General features: G+C 44.9%; 1 long non-coding RNA gene across 4 annotated transcripts in view; it reads left to right on the top strand.

Annotated features, from left to right (window-relative positions):
* LOC137860292 (uncharacterized) overlaps positions 1-21,087 on the top strand; it is a 291,949-nt gene extending 270,862 nt beyond the window's left edge. For all 4 annotated transcript variants that reach the window (XR_011098814.1, XR_011098815.1, XR_011098813.1 and 1 more), the window contains 2 exons: positions 6,716-6,876; positions 12,373-21,087. This is a non-coding gene — a long non-coding RNA (uncharacterized lncRNA). The remainder of the gene's footprint in view (positions 1-6,715; positions 6,877-12,372) is intronic.
* The last annotated feature ends 284 nt before the right edge of the window (positions 21,088-21,371 follow it).

The following is a 21,371-nucleotide window of genomic DNA, read 5'->3' as shown; positions in this document are numbered from 1 at the left end:
ACGGCACTGGTGGTATGACACCACAAATCTTCCAGTTGGGTGCAAACCACAGCCTTAATAAGAATTAGCACTTGTGCGCCTGTCACGTACCTAGCCCCTGAAAATTGGAATCTTTTTCTAGGGCATCATTTCCTTATCACATGTTAGGGGATCAAGAGGATTTTGCTGCTTAGTTGTACGCCTGTGACAGGTCTTTAATCTTGAAAAAACAGCATATTACAGAGGTCTCTCGTGCGTGTTTGCTACAAAGTAGAGAACGCTCAATTTTCAATGCTTAGCTTTAAAAGCCTAAAAGGAGATCACATTTCCTCATTACTGTGGCGATATATTAAATATCAATCCTCGGTGTCATTGTGGGGTTGGGACTGGAATCTTACCTTGCCAACAAGTGGAAGCAATGGGTAGGGCAGTGTGAAGGAAATAGCATGGCTGTAATATCTCTGTCCTTGGCTGGAAGATCACACATGGTAGCACATCACACACACACACACAAGTCTATTTTTCTGTTCTACATGATTTTTTTGTGGTGGGATATGATCTCTGGTGTGGGGATATGGACAGGACATTAGGTCGGGGAGGCAGGGGTGACCACACAGCCCAGCCACTGCCACTGAGCAGAGGCAGGAGCAGGACCAGTGCAATGTCTATGCACAATGGGGAAAGGGGTGAAAGGGTCACAGCTCTTCAGTTTCTGGGTGAATCCCTGCTGAAGAGACTATTTTGTTTTTGGTTTTGGATAAAGAAAATAAAAGATCAGAGTGATATGATTTGGAGAGGAGCAACCACAATAAATGAACATGGGATTTTTCTAAAGCAGGGAGCCCCACTCTACAAAGCACATTTGTTTTTGCCAAGCCTTTTCAGGAAGACACAAAGCAGGTGAAGATTTGCTCCAGGGAGGCCACTTCAATGTGCTTGAGCTCTTCCATCATTCCCAAGCAATACTACAGATGAGCTTTTCACATTGACGTGACAAATCACAGCCCCCCGAGTTGCTGCTTCTATGCTCGAATCTCTCCTTTCACCTACAGGAAAGCCCTTGGTCCTAAGGACTTCTGCACTGTCATACATGAAATACATCAGCAGCATGTCTGCTTTGGATATCTGTCTGTGTTAGAAATCAGGAAAAGGTGAAATCCGGAGGGTCCTAGGTGCTGTGTAAGGCCTGGAGGACAGGATTGACACTGGAGTGTAACTGAAGTCAGGCTCTGACCCTTGGAAATACACAGCTAAATTCTACCCTCATTTTCCCTCTTCCCAATCCTCCCCGGTTCCCTACATGGCTGTTCTGTATTATGATCCCTTTAAATAAGCAGCCTGTCATTAGCTTTTATCCTAGTGCTTGCTCAGCCGGACTAAAGTCTAGGTCTCTTTGTTTTTAAGACTTGCATGGTGTGTAAGTGCCAGATGTTTCCCATCTCTTGGCTCTTGGTGAAATAAACACGAACTGCCATAACCTTCACCTTTCAACTCTTACATTACCTATTCCTAAAGTACAAAAAATGGATGTGTGTTTATGCTGTTAGGCTTTGAACTACCTTCCAGGTTTATGTCAAAAGTCCTATTCTCTAGGCAAAGATAACATATGAGAACGAACCTTGGTGCTGCTACAAAATTCACCTTCTGTACTAATGAAGTGGTAGTCTTCACGGAGGAAAGTAATCTGGGGGGATTAGAGGCCGTGTAAAGCTGATCTGACTGTCAGGGCACAAATTGAGTTGCTCAGCTCCAGATTTGGCACTCCTGGAAAAGGGGAGTCTCTCCATGGTGGCAGCCTGGTTGTTTTATCTGGAAGTACTGTAAACAGGCAGAGAGTCCCTAGGGATTTATCTTATGTGTCATGGCTTGTTGCACACAGAGTTAGTCCCTTCAATGTATTGCAGTTATCTTTACAACTTTCCCCCTCCCCAGCAGAACCAAAGCTGACTGGGAGGGGTTAATAAAAGGATTTTCGTTACTAATAACAGCTCATCTGCATTCATCCTGGAGTTATTTTTCTTCGCCCCCTTCTCATTTTGTAAAATTTCCCTTGAAGGCACCTGGGTGACTTGGCTTCTGGGGAGGCACAGGGGTATTTAGGATTTCATGCTCACATGTCCTAAGGGAGAAAGGGGAATGCATTGCCCAGAGAGGCTGGGGCCAGCTGCCTGATGACACACGCTCAGAGCTGCTCAGGAAGGAGCCGTCCGGGCTTAGGTGTCTCATGGAGAAGTCACACAGCGGCTCTTCCTTTTTAACTTGATTCAGGAGCATTGAGCAATTGCAATTAAATGAGAAACAAATGGTGTAATTAAGATTGCAAAAGGATTTCAACTAGAATTCCAAGTGAATTATGCAAATAGGATTTTAATTTGCCTTAATTCATGTCTTCCCAGAAATAAATGACATTTTCCTTTGGGGATGGCATTTTTTTGTCATGGTCTCAGCTGAAAGGTGAATTAGCAAGCACAGAGCAATGAAATACTTCAGCCGCTACTCACACATGCATACAGAAAAGAATGAGTTTTCCTCACTGTAAACAGACTAGCGGCTATGTTTTTTTTCCCCATCTCAAGCTCAAAACCAGTTTCCCTGGAGATCAGGGACGTTCTTGCTGAGGGTAATCATCACTGAACTTTCTTTTGCATTCTGAATCATCTGAATCTCCTTGTTTTGTTTCAGTCCCCAAGCCAAGTATTTAGAGATCATCTATGTAAAAGAGTGCCAGTTTTAGTATGGCTGTTCTATCCATGGAGATAAGAGAGAAATTGTATGAAACCAGAGCCTGAAGGATGGCTGTCTCCAGGCACTGGTGTGTCTCCGCAGAGCTGCAGAGGGCCTGGCCTCTTTTATGACCTCTCGGTGCATATTTCCTTAACTAAGTTGACTCAGGATGCTGGGGTCACTGAAACACGAGTTATTTCAAAGGCTGCACTGAAGTGTACATGGCATGATCTTCTGTAAATTCATACTAAACCACAGCCCTCAGATCAAGAAGCAGTTACTGTTGTTTCTGGGTGGGAGTGAGAAAACAGCACACTTTGTGCATATTCTACTCCTCATTGTGTGTGCTCGGACCATTCAGCCACTTATTGCAGGTAGGTTGGAGTAAACTCGGAAGTGTCAGCCATGGCACATACCCAGGTTCCTTGCTGAATGACAGCTTCCATCATTTCCTTACCCCTCATCAGTGTCTGGTGCCTCTATGTCTAACCTCCCATCTAAAAACCTATATATGGGTTTAGAAACAACTCTTTCTGTAAGTTAACCTTGAGCAAATCACGGTAGGTTCTAGTGACACTGTAAAATGCAAGGAAAAAGTTAACACTGAATTATTCACCTAATGCCAACTGCTCATTGTCTAGCACAGATCTTATTAGAAGTCACTGTAATTTAGGATATGTAAATGTGTTTCATGTATGTCACGTTATATTACATAAACATATGTTTAAGATATCTATATGGGGCTGCAAGAATTTGTCTGTATCCTTATATTCCAATGACCTCATTCCTGCTGGACAGTGTTTTACCTTACTTGAGGTCCCCACTGAACCTAAAGACTTATGTCCACTCAATATTTCCAAATATTATGCTGGGTAATTATGTGCCTAACCCCAGGGTGTTTGTTTTTTTAGTTTAGATGATGCCTTAGATAGCTTAGAAGATAGACAATGGAGAACCCACAACCTCTTTAGGCAACCTGGTCCAGTGTCCATCCATCCATCCTCACTTTAAAAAAGGTGGTATTTTTTTTTTTTTCAAATGGAAAAAAAAAATGCCGTGTTTCAGCAAATGTAATTTTTTGTATTGCAATTTATGCCCATTACCTCCAGGTTGTTAATGGAGTTGTTAAGCAGTACTGGATCCATTATTAACTCCTGTAACACTGTCCAAAGCTCATGCTGCCCCTGTTAACTTCCTGGCTACACCATTTGTCCCACTACACCATCACTTAGCTAAAGCTCTTTGCCCAGGAAGTCAGTGATTACTTTGATACAAAGCAAATAGGTCACAAAATCTGATATTTTAGTGAAATCAACAGTAATTTTGCTCAAATAAAATGGTATTTAACTTCCTTTTTGGCATCTTCCTTGTATACTGCAAAAGCAGAGCAAAATAAAACACATTCTGTTTATTCTTTTTTTTTGTTGTTTTTTTTTTTTTTTTTTTTTCTTTTTTTCTTATTAGACGAAGGTAGTAAATCAGAGTTATACATGTTACCTCAGTCAGGAATAAAACTATCACCTTTAGCATTGGTTTCAGTAAAAACACAAACACTTCTGCAGTCAAAAGACAGAGTTTTATGGCTGTGGTTCTTTGAAACAACTAATAAATATTTGTTTGCCATTTCTCTCTGGAGCAACTGTCCACTCACTAATTTACACATCGCCAAGAGGGCATTTAACTCTTGCCTGTAGGTATTAAACCCTATCCATTACTATGTCACTGAAAATACAAATGGTCTGGAGGTTGGGAAGTGCTTGGAAAGGAATGGGAGCTAATGGCAGGTCACCCCAAAGCACAGTTCCGCATCTCTCAAGAGCCTTGTGGTTTCTGATTTGATTTAATAGTGGTGTTTCTGCCCTAAAGATTGTGGGCAGCGCTGCGGGACATTCTTCCATAGCTATCACTGTCCAGCGGAGTTTTCTAATGCTTGGCCTCCACATTTCTATATATTCTTCAGCTTTTCTTTGCCCTCCTCTTCTGCTGTCACACCCTGGCCAGCAGCAGTCACTCTCACTAACATTATTTGCCTTATCAACAATGTGCACATATCCAAGTTACCTCCTCAAACACTTCCAGATTTTAACTGTGTGAATCAAGAGTCTGAAGGCTCTTCTTCCAGCTTGTAAATCTCAGCCTGGGAATCAGGTGTCCTGCTCTTTCCTGGATTTATTTATAAATGTACATCTTAGGGTTTTATGTGTTTGTGTTCTTTGGAAACCTCATCTGTTTCCCTGGAGTTTTGTGCTTCATCAGTTCCTGTCTCTGGGTCCCTGGTTGATAACCTGACTTCTAAAAGCCTGTGAATTAGCTGCCTGTAGTTGTTTGTTTGTTTTCCTTCCTGTTTGGCCTGAGAAACCTGCTCTCCATGATGTTTGCTACTAAAAACATTAAGAGAAATGCTCTTGAGTAATTTACTTTTGTTGTAGCTAATTACAGTCCTCCCTTTTGAACCTCTTTATGTCACTCCTCTCTGCCTCTGCCCAGCCCTTGCAACAAAAATTTCTTTACAGATTTAGCAGCTGAGCCAGTGCATTATAGACAGAAATAACACAGCCTTTCCATACAGGAGGGAGTTCAGGAGTACACACAGGTGGGCACCATCCCCTGCTGGGGAAAGCCAGCCCCCCCCTCAGGCTGGCTTTGCACAGTTTTTGCAGGTGGTCCCAGGTCACCCCAAGCTGCCTGTCCCCATCTGGAAGATGCCATCAGTATTTAGGCAGTGTCAAGCGCCCAGGCCTTAGCGTAACTCTGGGACTTCACCAGATCCTCTGGAAGTGAAAAGAAAATGCAAGAAAGCTGCAAACGTGAAATATCTGCGTGATCTGTGCTATGGGCTGCTCTCACTGGTGTCTTCACAGAATCACAGAATTTTCTAGGTTGGAAGAGACCTCAAGATCATCGAGTCCAACCTCTGACCTAAAACTAACAGTCCCCACTAAACCATATCCCTAAGCTCTACATCTAAACGTCTTTTGAAGACTTCCAGGGATGGTGACTCCACCACCTCCCTGGGCAGCCCGTTCCAATGCCTCACAACCCTTTCAGTAAAGAAATTCTTCCTAACATCTAACCTAAAACTCCCCTGGCGTAACTTTAGCCCATTCCCCCTCGTCCTGTCACCAGGCACATGGGAGAACAGGCCAACCCCCACCTCGCTACAGCCTCCTTTAATGTACTTATACAGAGCAATAAGGTCACCCCTGAGCCTCCTCTTCTCTAGGCTGAACAAGCCCAGCTCCTTCAGCCGCTCCTCGTAGGACTTGCTCTCCAGGCCCCTCACCAGCTTCGTCGCCCTTCTTTGGACCCGAGACAGGTGGGGATGTTTTGTCTTAGACAGGTGGGGATGACTTTGTAGGAGGTGCAAGGAGGAAAGCTCTCACCAGCTCCTTTCACACAGGGGTCACCCTGAAGCCTCCTCCAGCTTTACCAGCAACGTCCCCAGCAATGCCAATGGCAGCCATCAGCGTGCGTGGTGGATTCCTGTGCCTGTGAACAAGTGTAAGGCCTCGAGCAGAGCTATGGATAAGCTTAATAACACCCAGCCCTGATAAGTGCTTGTCCCAGCTCCCTCCTGCACTGCTGGACACCAGCCTTTCATTCCTGCATGGACATCGCAGAGCATTCACATACAAGCACTGCTAAACGCTTGAAAGGTGACGTTATTTATGGCTTCTTAGACTGGCTTCCTTCTGCTACTGACTTATGAATGTACCTACAAGCTCAAGAACATGCATTTTTTTCCAAAGGACGAGGCCTATTTGAGCACGGGAAGCCATCTCCCAGGCACCAGCACTTGGCAAGCGAACCCACCAAGGCCCAACAACAGCCCACAGGCTCCAGATTCGGCCCGTGGCCCATCACGTTTTGTCAAAAAACACCAACACAAAGTAAAATAAAGCAACATTCGTTATGATTTTTTTTTTTTTATAGCTCCCAACTACTGTAAACTGTGGAGGAATAGAGCTGCAAAGCTGGCCATTAAACTGTCTGCTCTTTCCTGTTTGAACAGGGCCTCTCCAGGGCTTTCTCTGCCTCAACCACCGTGGGTCAACCTCCAGGAAGGAAGACGTTTCTAAGGAAACCGCGGAGGCCTTCCACCAAGGTGGCTGCATGAAAGCGCTGAGCTGGTGAGAGTGACAAAAAGCAGTTCATTGGATAACGTAGAAAAAGGTAAAAAGTTATTGCACGCAGGCTGTTTTTATAATGAGGCCATTCAGGCAGAAAATCACTTTAAATAGGCAGTTTGTTTCCACATTGCAGAATTATTTTCGTCCTCCTCTTTCAAGGGGGAGTTTATCTAGGCACGGTGGTGTATAAATAATAAATAGCCCTGGGGGCGAGGCATTTTTACTTTTTTTTCCCCCCACCTTGTATCCTGTTGCAGTTGGTCTCAGGCTGCAAAATGAATTTTGTTTTCTAAAATAATATTATTTACTTTGAGTGCAGTCCTCTGCGAGAGGCCATGAATTCTCCTCTGCAGTTGCAATGTCCCGGACCAGACAGGAGCGTTTCAGCCCGGCATTTTTGCTAAATGGCTTTTCTGTGGGTTGCCGTGCAGCTTGCTGGGAGGACAGGTAGAGGCCCATTAGCTCACAGACCTCCAAGAAAGCCGTGTGTGTGCATCCAGTGTTTGGACCAGGCACTCGTCTGGTAAAATTAATCCAGGGATAACCCCGTGGAGACCAGAGATGCAGGCTTGCCATAAGTGTGGTAAGGTGAAAGAAGGAGGTAGCAGCTGACGTGCTGAGAATACACCACTTTGAGACTCTCTGGACAGAAACAACAGGTTCATTTCTTCTGTTTCCTGGGATGTTGTGCATCTCTGAGCATGTTTCTGACAGTAACTGCCTCCAGCAACACAACCAGCAAGACCCAAAGGCCATGCCAGGCTCTGCTTCTCCTCCCATGGGGTCTCATCCTGCCTTCTGGGAGCCTCCAAGCTGGGACCCTGTGTTGGCATCGGGTAGGTGAGAGTAAACCTGCCATCAACACCTGCTTGGAGGAGCCAATTCAGGGCCTGACCCACAAGCCCAGCTCTCCTCATGGATGGAGGTGGTGCCTGGTGGCCCTGGGGAGATCTTAAGCCTGGCTTGACCCTAATAGGATGGCAGAGAGGCTGGAGAGGCTGTGGTGCTCACCCTCTTCACCATTGCTCTTGCACAAGTTTTGGGGGTTGTATGGACACATTATTAGTGGATTTACACATAGCATTCTTCCCGTCTTCCTTTTTTTTTTCTTTTTTTTTTTTTTTTTTCTCCTACCACCCTCCAAGAAATCTCAGCCCTTCCCAGAGACAGGCATCACTTTCTAGTCAACAAACCACATTTATTCTGCTCTGTAACCTCAAGAGGCTTGGTAGGCCTGCTGGGAGAAATGGCAACCTTAGCTTTGGGATAGTGTCAATCACAAGAGCTCTTGGTTTGAGTGTAAAGATAGCTCAGCTAGGTGCGGCACTTGTCATTTTCTTGAGACAGAAGCTTGGGTCTTGCTACTTCACACTCCAATCTAGGAGGGGAGCCCTTGTTAAGCAAAGCAGAATTGGACTAAATGTTTAGGAGCCTCAGGGCATGAAAAACTGAAATTCCCTTATCTAATTTAGTTGTAGCCTCAGGCTTTCCCTGAGTGCTTGATAGGAGAGAAAGGGTGTGGGGGACCTGCTTCTTTTCACCTCTTCCTTGGTTGCCTCCTGTGCATCATCAAGGATGAATGATACTGAAAGAGCCAAGAAGAGAGGATTTGGGTATGGGAAACTCAGGGCTTGGTGGCGAGTTCCCAGAAGGATGAAATACACTGCAGGTGGGCTCAGGGACATAACCAGGACCTGCAGTAGGGAAGGGTGTATTTTCAATGAGCTCAGGTGAAGAGCCTTCACCATGTGTGCTAGAGAGGTCCAGTCATTATATCAAAAGTTTGGGCCCAGGAGAAATAAACAGGAATAGTTAAGGAAGGATCAGCCTGAAATGATCCAGACATGCAATAAAGTCCCAGGTTGCTGAAGGGGGAGGGAGTGAAATTCCTGCTCTCCTCAAAGCGAGTGAGTGATTAGCTCTAAAAGCCATGTGCCAACGCTCCTCCACGGCTGCCGCTGCTCAAGATAAAATAACAGGTCATCTGTTGGAGCAGAGGTCCTTCCAGACTGAAGTCTAATTTCTGTGCTCCAGGGGCTTAAGTGCTGGTTCAAAGGTCACCAGGCAACACCAGTCGCCGAGCAAGGATGAAGCTCATTTTCAGTAAAAACAGAGCCCGCAGAGCAGGACCCCGCGCGCAGTCAATCACACGCGGTGCGTGTCTGCACAGTCTCAGCGGGGAAGGAGGTGGTTGGAGATCAATAGCGTAGACACGCGGTGCCAGAGCAGATGCTGGTTGTGTCACTGGCACAGAGATAGGGGCCTACCCTCACTCACGTAGCCAAAAAGCTGGAAGCGCAGACCTGCAGCGTAAACTGTAGGGGTTAAAGATAAGGCTGAGGGAAGAGCCGTGGCTGTGTTCACTTGCACCAAAACTCTAGGACTTCATCCAGGAGACATGCTGTAGCTTCATAATTTGTGCCTTCAACCTGCCTGGTTGATGATCTTTATCTCAGCAAAAGATGCTTGCAAGTGAAGATTTCACTGAGCTCTTCAAGCTATGCCCTCCCCAAAACTAATGTGTGCACCTGAAGCACAACAGATATTCAAGTCTTCCCTGGGTGCTTGGCACGGTGATGCCCCTGTCCTTACTGGAAAGAGGGTCAGCTGAGTCTGGAGCTGGGCTGGCAGAGAGAGCTAAAGCAATGCAAGGGTATCACCGTGCTGGCCTAGAAATTTTATTTTATTTTATTTTATTTTATTTTATTTTATTTTATTTTATTTTATTTTATTTTATTTTATTTTATTTTATTTTATTTTATTTTATTTTATTTTATTTTATTTTATTTTATTTTATTTTATTTTATTTTATTTTATTTTATTTTTATTTTTTCTCCAAACAGCATGGAAAAAGATGCACATAAAGCAAAATCATAACCCCGAACCCCTTCATCCACTGGGTAAGGAGACAGGGAGAACCACCCAACAATTCAATGTGGTACTTCTTTTAGGGGGCTGGGTAAAATATGTAAAATTGAAACTTTGGGAAAATAAACTAAATAGGATGCTCAGGAACTTATGGCCTGTTTTGGACTAGATGCTAGTCCATGTGTCACCTGGGCACTGAACTTTTACCTTGTCCTCTAAACTCCTTGTTCGTTGCTTTTCTTCTGGCAAATCAAATATTTGCAGTCCTTGGCTGCCCTTAGGGAAAAAAAAAAAAAAAAAAAATTGGAAAAGTCTTTTCCAGAAATAACCCACAAAACCCAAGAACCAGCACCAACACGACTGTAACACAAAAGCTCCCAGGGGCCTGCTGAGGTGCTCTACAAAGCATTCAAGTCTTTAAAATGTTTGCTCCTGGTAGGCACTGAGCGCCTTTTTTCCATAACAAAATGATCGATTTCACAGCTTTCAGCCAAAAGCGTCAAACAATCAAGCAGCAGTTGTACCTTAACAATTGCTAATATCTTTCAGCACCTAATGAATCTATGCAAAAAGGGCAGGTAAAGGATAGAAACAGTCTGCAGTTAACTCCTGCCCTCCCCTTGCAAAGATTTTTATCCCCTGCCTCCCAGTCTATGTTTTTACTGAGTGGCAATTAATTAAAAAGATCAAGATAGAAGAAAGATGGAAACCTTATTACTGGTGTTATATTTCCATACTAGTTTTGCCCAGGGAAAAAGTTTCCCAGGAGATTAGCTAATAGTTAAGCTATTAAAGGCTTCTAAACTGAAAAGGTTATTTGCAAGGTCAGGCAACTTTACTAAGCTGGTAGTTTCAAAATTATCCTGGGTTCCTTTACTAATTCATCGATCAAAATGACACGTTTTAAATTACAGATGAAAATGGAACAGATTTAAGTTCCCGTCATGTAACCCCTGCATGAAAACTACACATTACAAGCTTCTAACTGTAGTAATTTTTAAGTGAGAATGAAACATTTGTTCTTATTATGAAGTGCTGATTTACTACAAATTCACAAAGAGCTGAACCAGCCTTCACGCTGAAAACACAATCTGCCCAGCACCTCTCAGATGTTTTGAGCAGTTAATGCAGTATTATTTCCCCACTAGCTTTAGTTATCTTTCAGACTCCCTGTCTAAAGATAGGGATGCAGTTCCATAAGATGGGAAGCAAATACATGGACATGTAAAGGAGGGGTCCTTTCATGGATTTGCCAGTTTAAGCAGTAACAAAATTTCTTTATGGAAAGCCAAGAGATTTGCAGGACACAGCTGAACTCCTGGGACCTGTCTACCCTACTCAGGTGGGTGTACAGGATTTCCAGGCCAGCTCTGCCATTCAGCTTTGGATCTGCTTTGAAATTATATGTAATACTAAGATTGTTATTTGTGGATAATTCCAGGCTGGGCACAACAGTTACTTTTGAAATGTCTTGCTTTGGAGAGGTGAGCATCTCTGCCAGGCAGGGGTTTGCAGAGGAACTTGTGCTCAGCCTTCTCCAGAAAGCAGGTCCTTCGATGGAGTCTCACGGTGGTCACCCAGAAACAGGTCATTATTTTGAAGTATAAAAAAAAAATAGAGAGGGAGAATCCTAAGCATCAAAACCAGTCCTAGCACAGAGGATGGAGATGTTCTCACATCAAATAAACAACTTCCAGCCTAGCAGGGAACAGCCGGGAGGCCTGCACTGGCAGACCTTGAGGCTTCTGCATCCTGTACACAGCCCTGGAAGCTCCCAAGCGCCGCATCGCCCCCGGAGCCGTGCTCCCACGTCCAGTTACGTGCTGTCAGAAATATGCGTGCCATTTCACCGCCGGCTGCCTCGAACCGTCCGGTTTTGTGGGCAGCAGCGGCGGTGTTGCTTTTCTTTCCATCTGGCCCCTCTGCGTCCTCCAGCAAAGGAGTCAGCACTTGCGGCCGCAGCTGTAGCAAAACCCATATGGCGAAGCTTGGATCATTTTCTTTCCCAGCCGAGGCATCTGGATCTGTGGCTTGTTCAGCTAATAGCCTCGCTGGCAGGGCTGCAAACAGCTCCGGAGCTAAATAGGCATGGGGAGGCTCGGGGAGGAGCTCACCTGTCCTACAGGGCACTTTTCATTCCTTCTTTTCAAAGGATGTGACTCATTGACATAAATTTCATGGACATCCAGTGAAAAACGCTACTGGATAATAATGACCTCCTTTCAAAGTCTCTGCTATTGTATGTCCTACTACTTCAAGAATTGCTTCTGTCAAGATAATGTGTTTATAAGTTGTTTTCTTTTTTTTTTTTCTTTTTCTTTTTTTTTTTTTTTTTTCATCATGAATCAGTTGCAAAATATTCCGGCAGCAGGACATATGGAAATAATATGAGGGTTTACTGCATTACACTTGAAAGTGATCACTTAGAGAGTGTGGGCAGGACACTGTTTAATGCCTGACTGCCCAGGCTTCACCAAGAGGTGATGCACAGGAGGAGGGGAACCCAAAGCTCCTTGGTCTTTCATCTTTGGGGGATCACTCAGCCATTGTGGCTGGAAGTGTATTTGGTGCTGCTCAAAAAATCTGTCACTGAACTTTTTTCCAGGGAGGACGTGGGGTTTGGTTACACGAATGCCATCTGTGTTTTCAAAACGTTTGTTTTTTCTATCAGAAACCGAAACCCCCACCGGTGAACAGCCCGGGTTTCTGGATCCAAAGCCTGACAAGGGATTTTGTAACACCAGCGAGCACAACGTCACCCATCACAGAGGTGTCTCCTGAGCTGGCACCTTCCTGCTGCCAGGGAGCTGAAAACGGGAGGTGAACGATGACATGAGCGGGAGATTTTACCACTTTCCTGCTTCTATGCATATCTACTGTGACTGAACTCCCTTTCTCCTAGACAAACTCCACCCTTAGGAACATTATGTTTTATAAGATGGGGTAAGAGACCCACAGCACCTCTGTTACAGAACAGTTGTAGGAACTGACCGTGGCTCTGACCATTGTTTGTGTGGTGACTCTGCAGCAGTGTACAATGAATGAGGCATTACCCCAGGCAAGCTCACCTTTACTGTTTCAGTTTTTCCTTTTCTGTTCTGAAGGTGAACTCTTGCACCCACGCAGAATTCAAGGGGGTAAGAAAACGCATCAACCGAGCTGATAGAAAAACAGTCCAGATCTATGTGGGCAGAGAAATAATCTGCTTTGCAGAAGGGCTGAAGCAGAGGGTGGAAGAAAGAAGGAGAACAAGAAGGAAAGACAGACATCTGCCATGCAGCTCCGGCACTCGCAGCAGAAGCAACGTGTTTGTTCAGACCAGAGCACATACTTGTTTACCCAAGCAGTGCTGCTGTCACATGCCGCGCACCAAACAAAACTCTACATCAAAGTCTCCGAGCACTTGCTAAGCAGCAAGCATGGCCGTTTGTCATGTAAGGTTACATACATGCTATTTCACAGTGGAATGCAGTACGTTGTGCTGGAACACAGTGGCAGACGCCTCCAAACATGCTGAATGATGGAGTGTTTTTGTGCTGGGGGAAAACATCGGTTAGCTATTACACTGTGACCATCAGGCTTGCTTTTGTTTCTTATTTAGGTCTCTCTGCTGAAGTTGTGACATCACAACATTTCCCACTTGCAATCTCTTTTTATTATATATATATTTATCAGGATGCACTTCATACTGGCACCTTTCTTAATGTCATCTCTGTGGTTCACTGGCTCAGCCTCTGGAACAAGAAATGGCCGAGCAGATGCGTGTGTTCTGGGTGAAGATCATGAAGCCTGTAAATTGCAAGCTTTCTTTAGGAGACATCATGTGGGTTATTATTAAAGCAGAAAACATATGTGAATAATTGAGGAAAAGGATCCAGCATTTAGCTCAGAAAATGTGAAGTCAGCTTGCTGAGAATAATGTATCTCTGCATTTTGACCTGTTGCTGACAACAAATATATTTCACTATTACCTGGATAGCAATGATTTTTTTATTTTTTTTTCCCTCATCTAAATGAAAGCCAGTTGAGAGAAGCTGGCAACAGACAAATGATGCTCATTCCACCCCTGCTTTTACTTAATGGCTGATATCAAGATCCTCAGCATTCACTGGTGACATTAGTATTAAAAACATATTTCTTATCTGGCTCTTTTATTCCTACAAATCGAGCATGGAAATAAATCTGTGCTGATGGAGCAGTGAGCACGCAGCCGTGGGAAGGAGGAGGGCTGGCCCCAGGCCAGAGCCCACCGTGCTCTGCACCTGCCTGGTGCTCACCAGGCATCCTCTTCACCCAAGAACCTGCAAAATCCTAACCCTTGAGGGACCCAAATGCAATGGACCCCATGGAGGGCGTTCCAAACTCAAAGGATAAACCCAAAAGACCCTGTTCAAGAGGACACAGAGGGCCCCTCAGGTGGTTTCTCTCTGCTGGCACTCTGGGAGCACCAGGGTGGTGGGCAGATGATGCTCGAGGGGATTTGCAATATATATATGTGTGGATATATCAATATATCCATATGTCAATAAGTGGATGCAAGAAATAGCTCAGGGCAAAGTAACCCCTAGTAAATTCTGTGTGGTTGTTGTTCTGAGCAGCATTTGGTGCGTGCGTGATATATGACCCACAAGCATCATCCTACCCGGATCAGGTCTCTAGGATTAAAATTATATGATGAATTAAAATTTCATATGAAATTCTAGTTAATTGATCTGGTGAGTGCTGGAAAACATTACTCATTTTCCCTTTCATCCCCAGAAAGGCTTTTATTGGGGCAGATGAGTAAGTGTTTCACAGTCTTTTCCATTATGGAGGAGGGATTTTTAACCACAAGTGTGGATGAGAAGAAATGAAATTTCCTTACCAGGTTGGCTTAAGGTACTAAAAAATACCGTAATGGTTTTACTGTCATAGAGGCAAGGTAGGACAACACAGTGAATCAGACGAAATTTAATGGCAAGTGAAAATGTCAGCGTTGTTTACATTAACCAAACATGAGTTTGAGGTTATGTTTCTCCTCCAGTTTATCTGAATTTCACTGTTTATTTTATTATGCGTCCTTGGGGCATGGACAAAGCTTTACCTGATTATCTGGAGCCAGCAAAGAAAGACATAACTTCAGGCTTCTTAAGATCTACAGATGAGGAACTTTGGAGTCCCAGCAGTGTGTGCAGAAATGATCAGGTAACGGCCGTGGGGGATAAGAGTATCTGGTGACCAGTTCTAACAGTCACAGGAAAAAAAAACAACCTCCTAACGACACCACCTAAGGACCAAATGGAAAAAGGCAGAGGGCTGGAAGGGGAAGGAAAGCACAGAGTGCCTCTGTACTTGGTGCCATGCCAGAGATGGACGGATCCTGTTGGTTTTCTCTTTGCAAAAGGCTTAGGTAAGAAGATGCTGGGTTGTTTAGCTGCAGGAGATGCTGTGCACTGGGAGAGGAATCCCATCACACTCTGCTCAGTGGAGGTGAGGTGTCTCTGGGATTCAAAAGCAAACGCTGAGATATTGAAGCCTCTGCTCTGCAAGCTGCCTGGACTAGCAGGCAGTACCATGTCCCTTCGCTTCCAGAATTCCTCCAGAAAATAATGTGATGTGGCATCTTCTATCACTGCCTTTTGCATTCAGCTCTGCCAGGACAACATGGGTCAAATTGATCATATGAGACTGATGAGGCCACCGGGTGAAGTTTGGGTGAAAACTGCTTCCAGATTTAACACCAGCTTTGCCTTTGTACTCCAGCTGAAAGCACAACTGTATATTGCATGAGCATAAGTAATGCAGGAAGGTACTAACCACTTTGGAGCCAGGCTTTTTATGCAGTTTTTGTTTGTGATAGTTTTAATTTACTGCTAAAGTGAATCTGAGACTGATAATTTTTATGATTTTTTACTGAGAAAAGACATTAAGCTACTTACTTTGGCTGCACTTCCTACCCTGCAGAAATTATTTATCCAAGCACAGCAGCAAAGTGGGTCAGGGGAAGGATTAAAAAAAAAGAAGCTGCCCACAAAAATCCTGAATCCCTTGCAAAAGTTGGATTAAGGCTCAAGATACTGGATAAAAACCACTTGCCACCTTCTCCATTTCAAAGGCAAGGTGTCAGCTCAGGCAGTGACACAAAAAGGCTGCAGAGTTTGAGCTGCAAAATCGCACTCCCATGGTCTGCCAAGCTAGCCACAAAGCCAGCAACAGAGAGCAGGATTCATCTCTCAAAGCTGCTCTGCCACTACCTCAAAGGCATGTAAATTCCAGGGAGCGAGTCGCTTCCTTGACTCCATGAAAACAGAGCAGAGAAAGTGCTTGGGAAATGTGGGTGAGCATCAGTGCCCATGAGGAAGAGGGGTGGATAAAGGAGGAGAAAGCTTTTTCTTCCTTTTTTCCTGTGTTTTCTACCACTCCAGCTGAGCTCAAGTTGCAAAAGACAAGCAACCTAGGATTGAAACACGAGAGGATCATGCGGGCTGCCCAACAGCTTCCAGTAGCTCAAGGCTGCAGCAAAACCTTGGGGCAGCTTTGTGCTCCAGGAAAAGTCGGCGTGGTGCAGCTGGGAGGGCTGCAAACCACCTCCACCTCCTGTGCAGGCAAAGCAGGTGATAGCATTGTCAGGGGAGCCCCTGGACCAAGGAGGTGAGACAACCACGGTGGGATTTTCAAAATCACTCCGAGCAGAAGGAAGTCTGATCTCACTGAGGTTCATCAGAGTTTTATTCCCGGTATCAGTGGGAGCATCATTACTGGTGGTAGAGGCAGGCAGGGTATGCATGGGGACAGTGTACACCGGATGGGATGCATCCGGGCAGGCTGGATGTGCTGTCTGCAGGATCCCAGCCCTGCCAGGAAATCTGGCCTTGATTAAGCCAACAAAGCTTGTTCTTACGAGTGACACCGTCAGCGGCCTCTGTGGGCTATGTGGGCCATCTCAGACAGCCCTGTGTTTGCTGTCCTCCTCTCCTCAGGCTCCAGGAAATGCCTCCAAATGCCAAGCCCACGAGTGGAAAAGGAGGATTGGACCTTCAGCTGGAAATGCAGGTAACTCTAGGGCAAGGAGACTGGTGTTTGCAAAATAAAATTCCAGAATGACTCCAGATTGCCCTGATGAAAGCCAGATTTGTTGCCTCACTTCCATGTAAGTCAGCTGTTAGGCTGCTCCTTTTCCTTAGGTGTTTCTATGGCTACTTAATGAAGCCCTCCCAGCAGCTTCTCACTTGAGAAGTAGGAATTTGGACAAGTTTGAAGAGCCCTGGGAGGGGGGCAGGGGGTAGAGGGGGAATAGCCGAGTAAATCTGGCTTCCCCTCTGATCATCCATCTGCCTTTCCCGACACAATAGACATGCTTTTGGTTTCCATGAAGTGATTGGAACCAGAGGTGAGACCTGTGGGCAAACTGGAAAACATCGCTCGGCTCATCCCATGCTAGCTTTCCTCACCGAAACGTTTCAAAACCAAGCCGTGTGGCACGGAGCCGCCTCAGATTGCTCACAGATGTCAGGATGAAGCGAAGAAGTTCATATCCGGCTGCGAGGGAAAGGTCACCGAGGAGCACAGCTCGTGGCAGTCTCCGCAGGCCCACCAGACGTGACGAAAGGGACATTTGCCACGCAGGCAGCACATTTTGCAACTCCAACTTCTGCTAGGGCGAGGCTAGGTGTAAGTGTGTACTCAACCTTAGCCACCCTCTGCCTTCCCAAGTGTTTTCCCCAAGTCTTTTTTCCCCTGACTTTTTTGAAGATCTTCAAGGTGGCTGATGTCTGACGTGGCTGATTGTGCAAACGCGGCGTGGCAGACGGTCCACGTGGGAACACGTGCAGCTGGAGGAGCCGTGGGGTTATACATTTTGCAGTGTTTGGACTGTTTGTGTGCGTAGCCTGAGTCAGCAGGCTGTGTTTTCTCCCAGGCAAGAAGAGATATTTCATGCAAGCTTCGCCATCCTGTTCTCGTTTCCTGTGTATAAGAAATGACCTGAAGGCGGAGAAGGAGACAATGCAGAAAACTGCAGCGTGTGAAGGGCACAAATAAGCCAGGAACATTTCAAAACAAAGCTTTTCATCATCCGACTTATTTAGCAGCAGAAGAGTTGGGGAAAAGGAGGGGGTTGCTGGCCTGCTGTGGAGACACTGGGATCCAGCAGGGAAAGGCAGTTGTCACTTAGCCACAGCGAGGAAGAGGAAGCCAAATCTTCCTGCTGGAGCAGCATGTGCACTGCTCTGGGGCTGGGTGATGCTTGGGGCAGGGTGACCAGCTGGAGAGAGGCTCTGCTCAGCCCTGCAGGGTTATACAAGCAAGTGGCTGCTTCTGTGCACCAGGAAGGCAAGGAGGTCCCATCGCCACGGCCGATATGTGTCCTGGATCATCCCCTGCACAAGGGTTTGTGGATTCGTTCCTGAAGCCTGTCCTGAAGGCAGGGGTTCAGGAGATCTGAAGACCACCGAGTGCCTGTGTCTCTGCCAAAGCAGCATATCCACAGCACTGTGGGTGGCACCTGTCACCACTGCTGTTCCTGATATTAATCTCAGCATCCCTCCTCCTTCCACTGCATGCACGAATCCTTTAAAAATCCAGTTTTCAGGACATATAAATTCTATTTTCTATAAACAAAACAACTTAAAAAACCCATTCATGACATACATCAACGAAGCACTTTCCATTCCTAGAAGTTATTCTGTAAAATTCAGCTCAGCGTTTGAGGGTTTGACTATCTAAAAGGCTAACACACAGCCTGACTTTGAGCCAGTCAAAGCTCAACACCTCTGAAAACTCAGCCTCGACTCCTCTGGGAAGCAGAAGTTGAACAGGCCACATGCGAGCTACCGGAGTCCTCCTCTGGAGGAGATGCAGAGCTGCTATCTGGATCACACATGGCTGGGACCATCCTGGTGGAGGCTTGCAGGGCTGTGTGTTTCACCCCGGTAGTCTGGCCTGAATTTCAGCCAGGAATTCATGTTACCGAGGCCTGGAGCTGACCTCTTCTGCTGGCAAAACTTCACCCCATCAGCGACTCCTTCAGTATTTTTACCCTTCTTCTTGTATGTGCCTGTTTCAAGAGTACTACAGATCAGGAACTCTTCCTCGGATGAATTGCTCCATGCCCGGAATTTGTCGCTGCTTTGGGTCAACAGAAAAAATGACTCCAAACATTCATCATCATTATCGTAATTATTACTGTGATTGCTGCTCTTTGCCAGCAGAAGTTTCTCACCAAGTAAATACCTGATAAACTACCAATAAATATGGTTTGCTTCCTGTTTAAAAAAAATAATTTCCAACAGGAATAGCACGTATTTCTTGCTAACTTGGCTGGTGTGGGCTCAGAGCCGTGTCCACGTGAATAAGTGGCACATTTGTATGAGTACCAGCACCAGGCTCTGTATAACGCGAGTGAAAACAGCAAAAGGTAAGCGGGAAATAGATGTCAGCAGTGCTTCTAATCATCATGGGCCTCCTCTGACACATGTTTTTAATTATTAAAAAAAAAAAAAAAAAAGGAAATAAGAGAAATAAAACCAGTTATGAATAATCTAATAAGCTTACCAACCACCTGCGAATTGTGGCTTCCCAGCTGCACAAAATCAGATGCAGGAATATAAAACAGAGCATTCTCCGAGGCAACACACATTCACATTAGATGCACGTAATGCCAAAGCTGCAGAAGAAAAACGCATTAATGCCATTTCTGGCTCATGGTGCACATGCCACTCTGTAAAAGTATCTTGGAGGAGTGTTTATGTAAGGAACAGAGAATCTGCTTTAAAGTCAAAGGTGGAGGGGGGGAAGATGGAAGAGGGAAACCTGCTCCCTGGCATCATTTCAAATGAAAAAACGACATCATCAACAAAGTCCCACATAGCATTAATTTGAGGGATTGCAGTCCAGCAAGCAAAATTACTCAAGAATAATTAAGCATGTTTCCTTGGTATAAAGATATTCAGGAGTAGGTGCTCAAGCAGAGTTTGAGGCGGCTTTATTCAAGAAGTAATTTGTTTTCCCACTATGAAAAGAGGGTTATGTTCACTGCATTCTGGAGCCTCCCAGCAAACGTCCTCACGATGCTATTTTTCATGGGAAAGAGCTGTTTCATGGAGGGAAAAAGGTAACATCCTGACATGGAGGGAAAAGAAGTGAACTGTATTTCCAAGGCCGTTTTGACATGTTTTCCTTCTGCACAGAACCAGACTTCAAATACAGCTTCTTAACCACGACAGCTAAGTGACCCACCCAGAGAACTCTTTTTCCACAAACAATATAATGTCAGGAGAAGGAGTCTGAGAGGAAAAGCAAACAGTCCTTAAAGCAACTACTTTATTTGGATAGTTCTGAACCACTGGCGTTGGGGGCAGGTTTTAAGTCGGTGGGTGTGAGGAGAGGAAAGCTCATGGTTTTGATTTGAAGTAGCCACATCAAACCCTGTTTCAGTGAATGGAATGGCAGTATTTTGAAAAATACATCCTTCTTAAGGGGATGTTAGGAAAAACAATCCCAGGGCCTGATGAATGACAAAAGCCAACATGGTGGCTGAGGGGAAAAAAAAAAAGTGCCTGGAAGTGAGATAGTTGGAGAAATGCAAGGTGTACCTTCCCTGGTCAGAGCAATACCTGTTTTGCAAAGAAAATCATCTAACATCTCTTGCAATCTTCTAGCCTTTGACTTCAGCTTTCCCATGCACTCCTGATAACCACATTATAAGCCTACTCTGTGTTTTTTACGGTGATGGAGTCTCGCTTCCCATGCTACCAGAACATTACACCTCTCCCAGATGGCTGCTCTGTGGCCCAAAGGAGACTTTATTATTATTATTATTATTTGTGAACAACTTTGAACATTTCCACGGGTGAAGAAAAGCAACATGAGACTTCAGGCAGCTATTCTGCTTTTCTGGAGGCTTCTGGTAAAGCACGGGAGGCATGTAAAGAGCAGCAAAGGATGAAGGATGGGTGGCATCCTTATCAAAATCCAAGAGTGGGGCAGGTGGCCAGAACAGCCAAGAGCCCACAAATCAGGGCTGTTTCCAACAGGCCAGGAAGTTTCTGGCAGAGGTAGTGAGAAATCAGCAGTGCACTTCCAAGAAGGTTTCTGAGGTCTGGAAATGTGTTTTCATTCTGGTGTGGAACAAGAACCAAACTTTTCAAACCCCAAAATGTTTTTTGTTGTTGTTGTTGATGATGATGATGTTATTGTTGCCATTGAAACATCTGTTTTCAGATTGAGAAGATCAGGGTTCTCATTTAGATCCTTCTCCACTTATAAATTGACCCCAGAAACTCTGAAAACTTTCCCATGGAAATATTATTAGTGGGACTATTTCACTGTGAGACATTTTGGTTTGGATGAAGCAGCATTTTCCAGCAACAATGACAACAAATCTTATTAAAATTTTTGAGTTTCTCCAGTCTCAATAGCACCAAGTGTTTTTTCATGTTTTTTTGGGGTTTTGTTTTTGGTTTTTTTTGAGCATCTTTAGGTCCTAAAGCAAAAATTATGCAATAGCAATGTAAGATTACTGTCACCCATCAGATAGGCAGTAATACAGTATTCACTTTGCATATCTGTAACGACTTTACATCAATGGATCTTTGTTTCCAATAAATCTCTTACAAAAATGGGAAAAGGAAAATGCCATGAAATACCTCCAGACCAGGCTCTCAATGCCATTCAGCAAGGATGCATTTTGGT

Source organism: Anas acuta, chromosome 8, assembly GCF_963932015.1.
Source record: "Anas acuta chromosome 8, bAnaAcu1.1, whole genome shotgun sequence".
In the NCBI taxonomy this organism is placed as follows: Eukaryota; Metazoa; Chordata; class Aves; order Anseriformes; family Anatidae; genus Anas; species Anas acuta.
The sequence above is the reverse complement of the archived record's forward strand: the minus strand, read 5'-3'. Positions and strand labels throughout refer to the sequence as shown.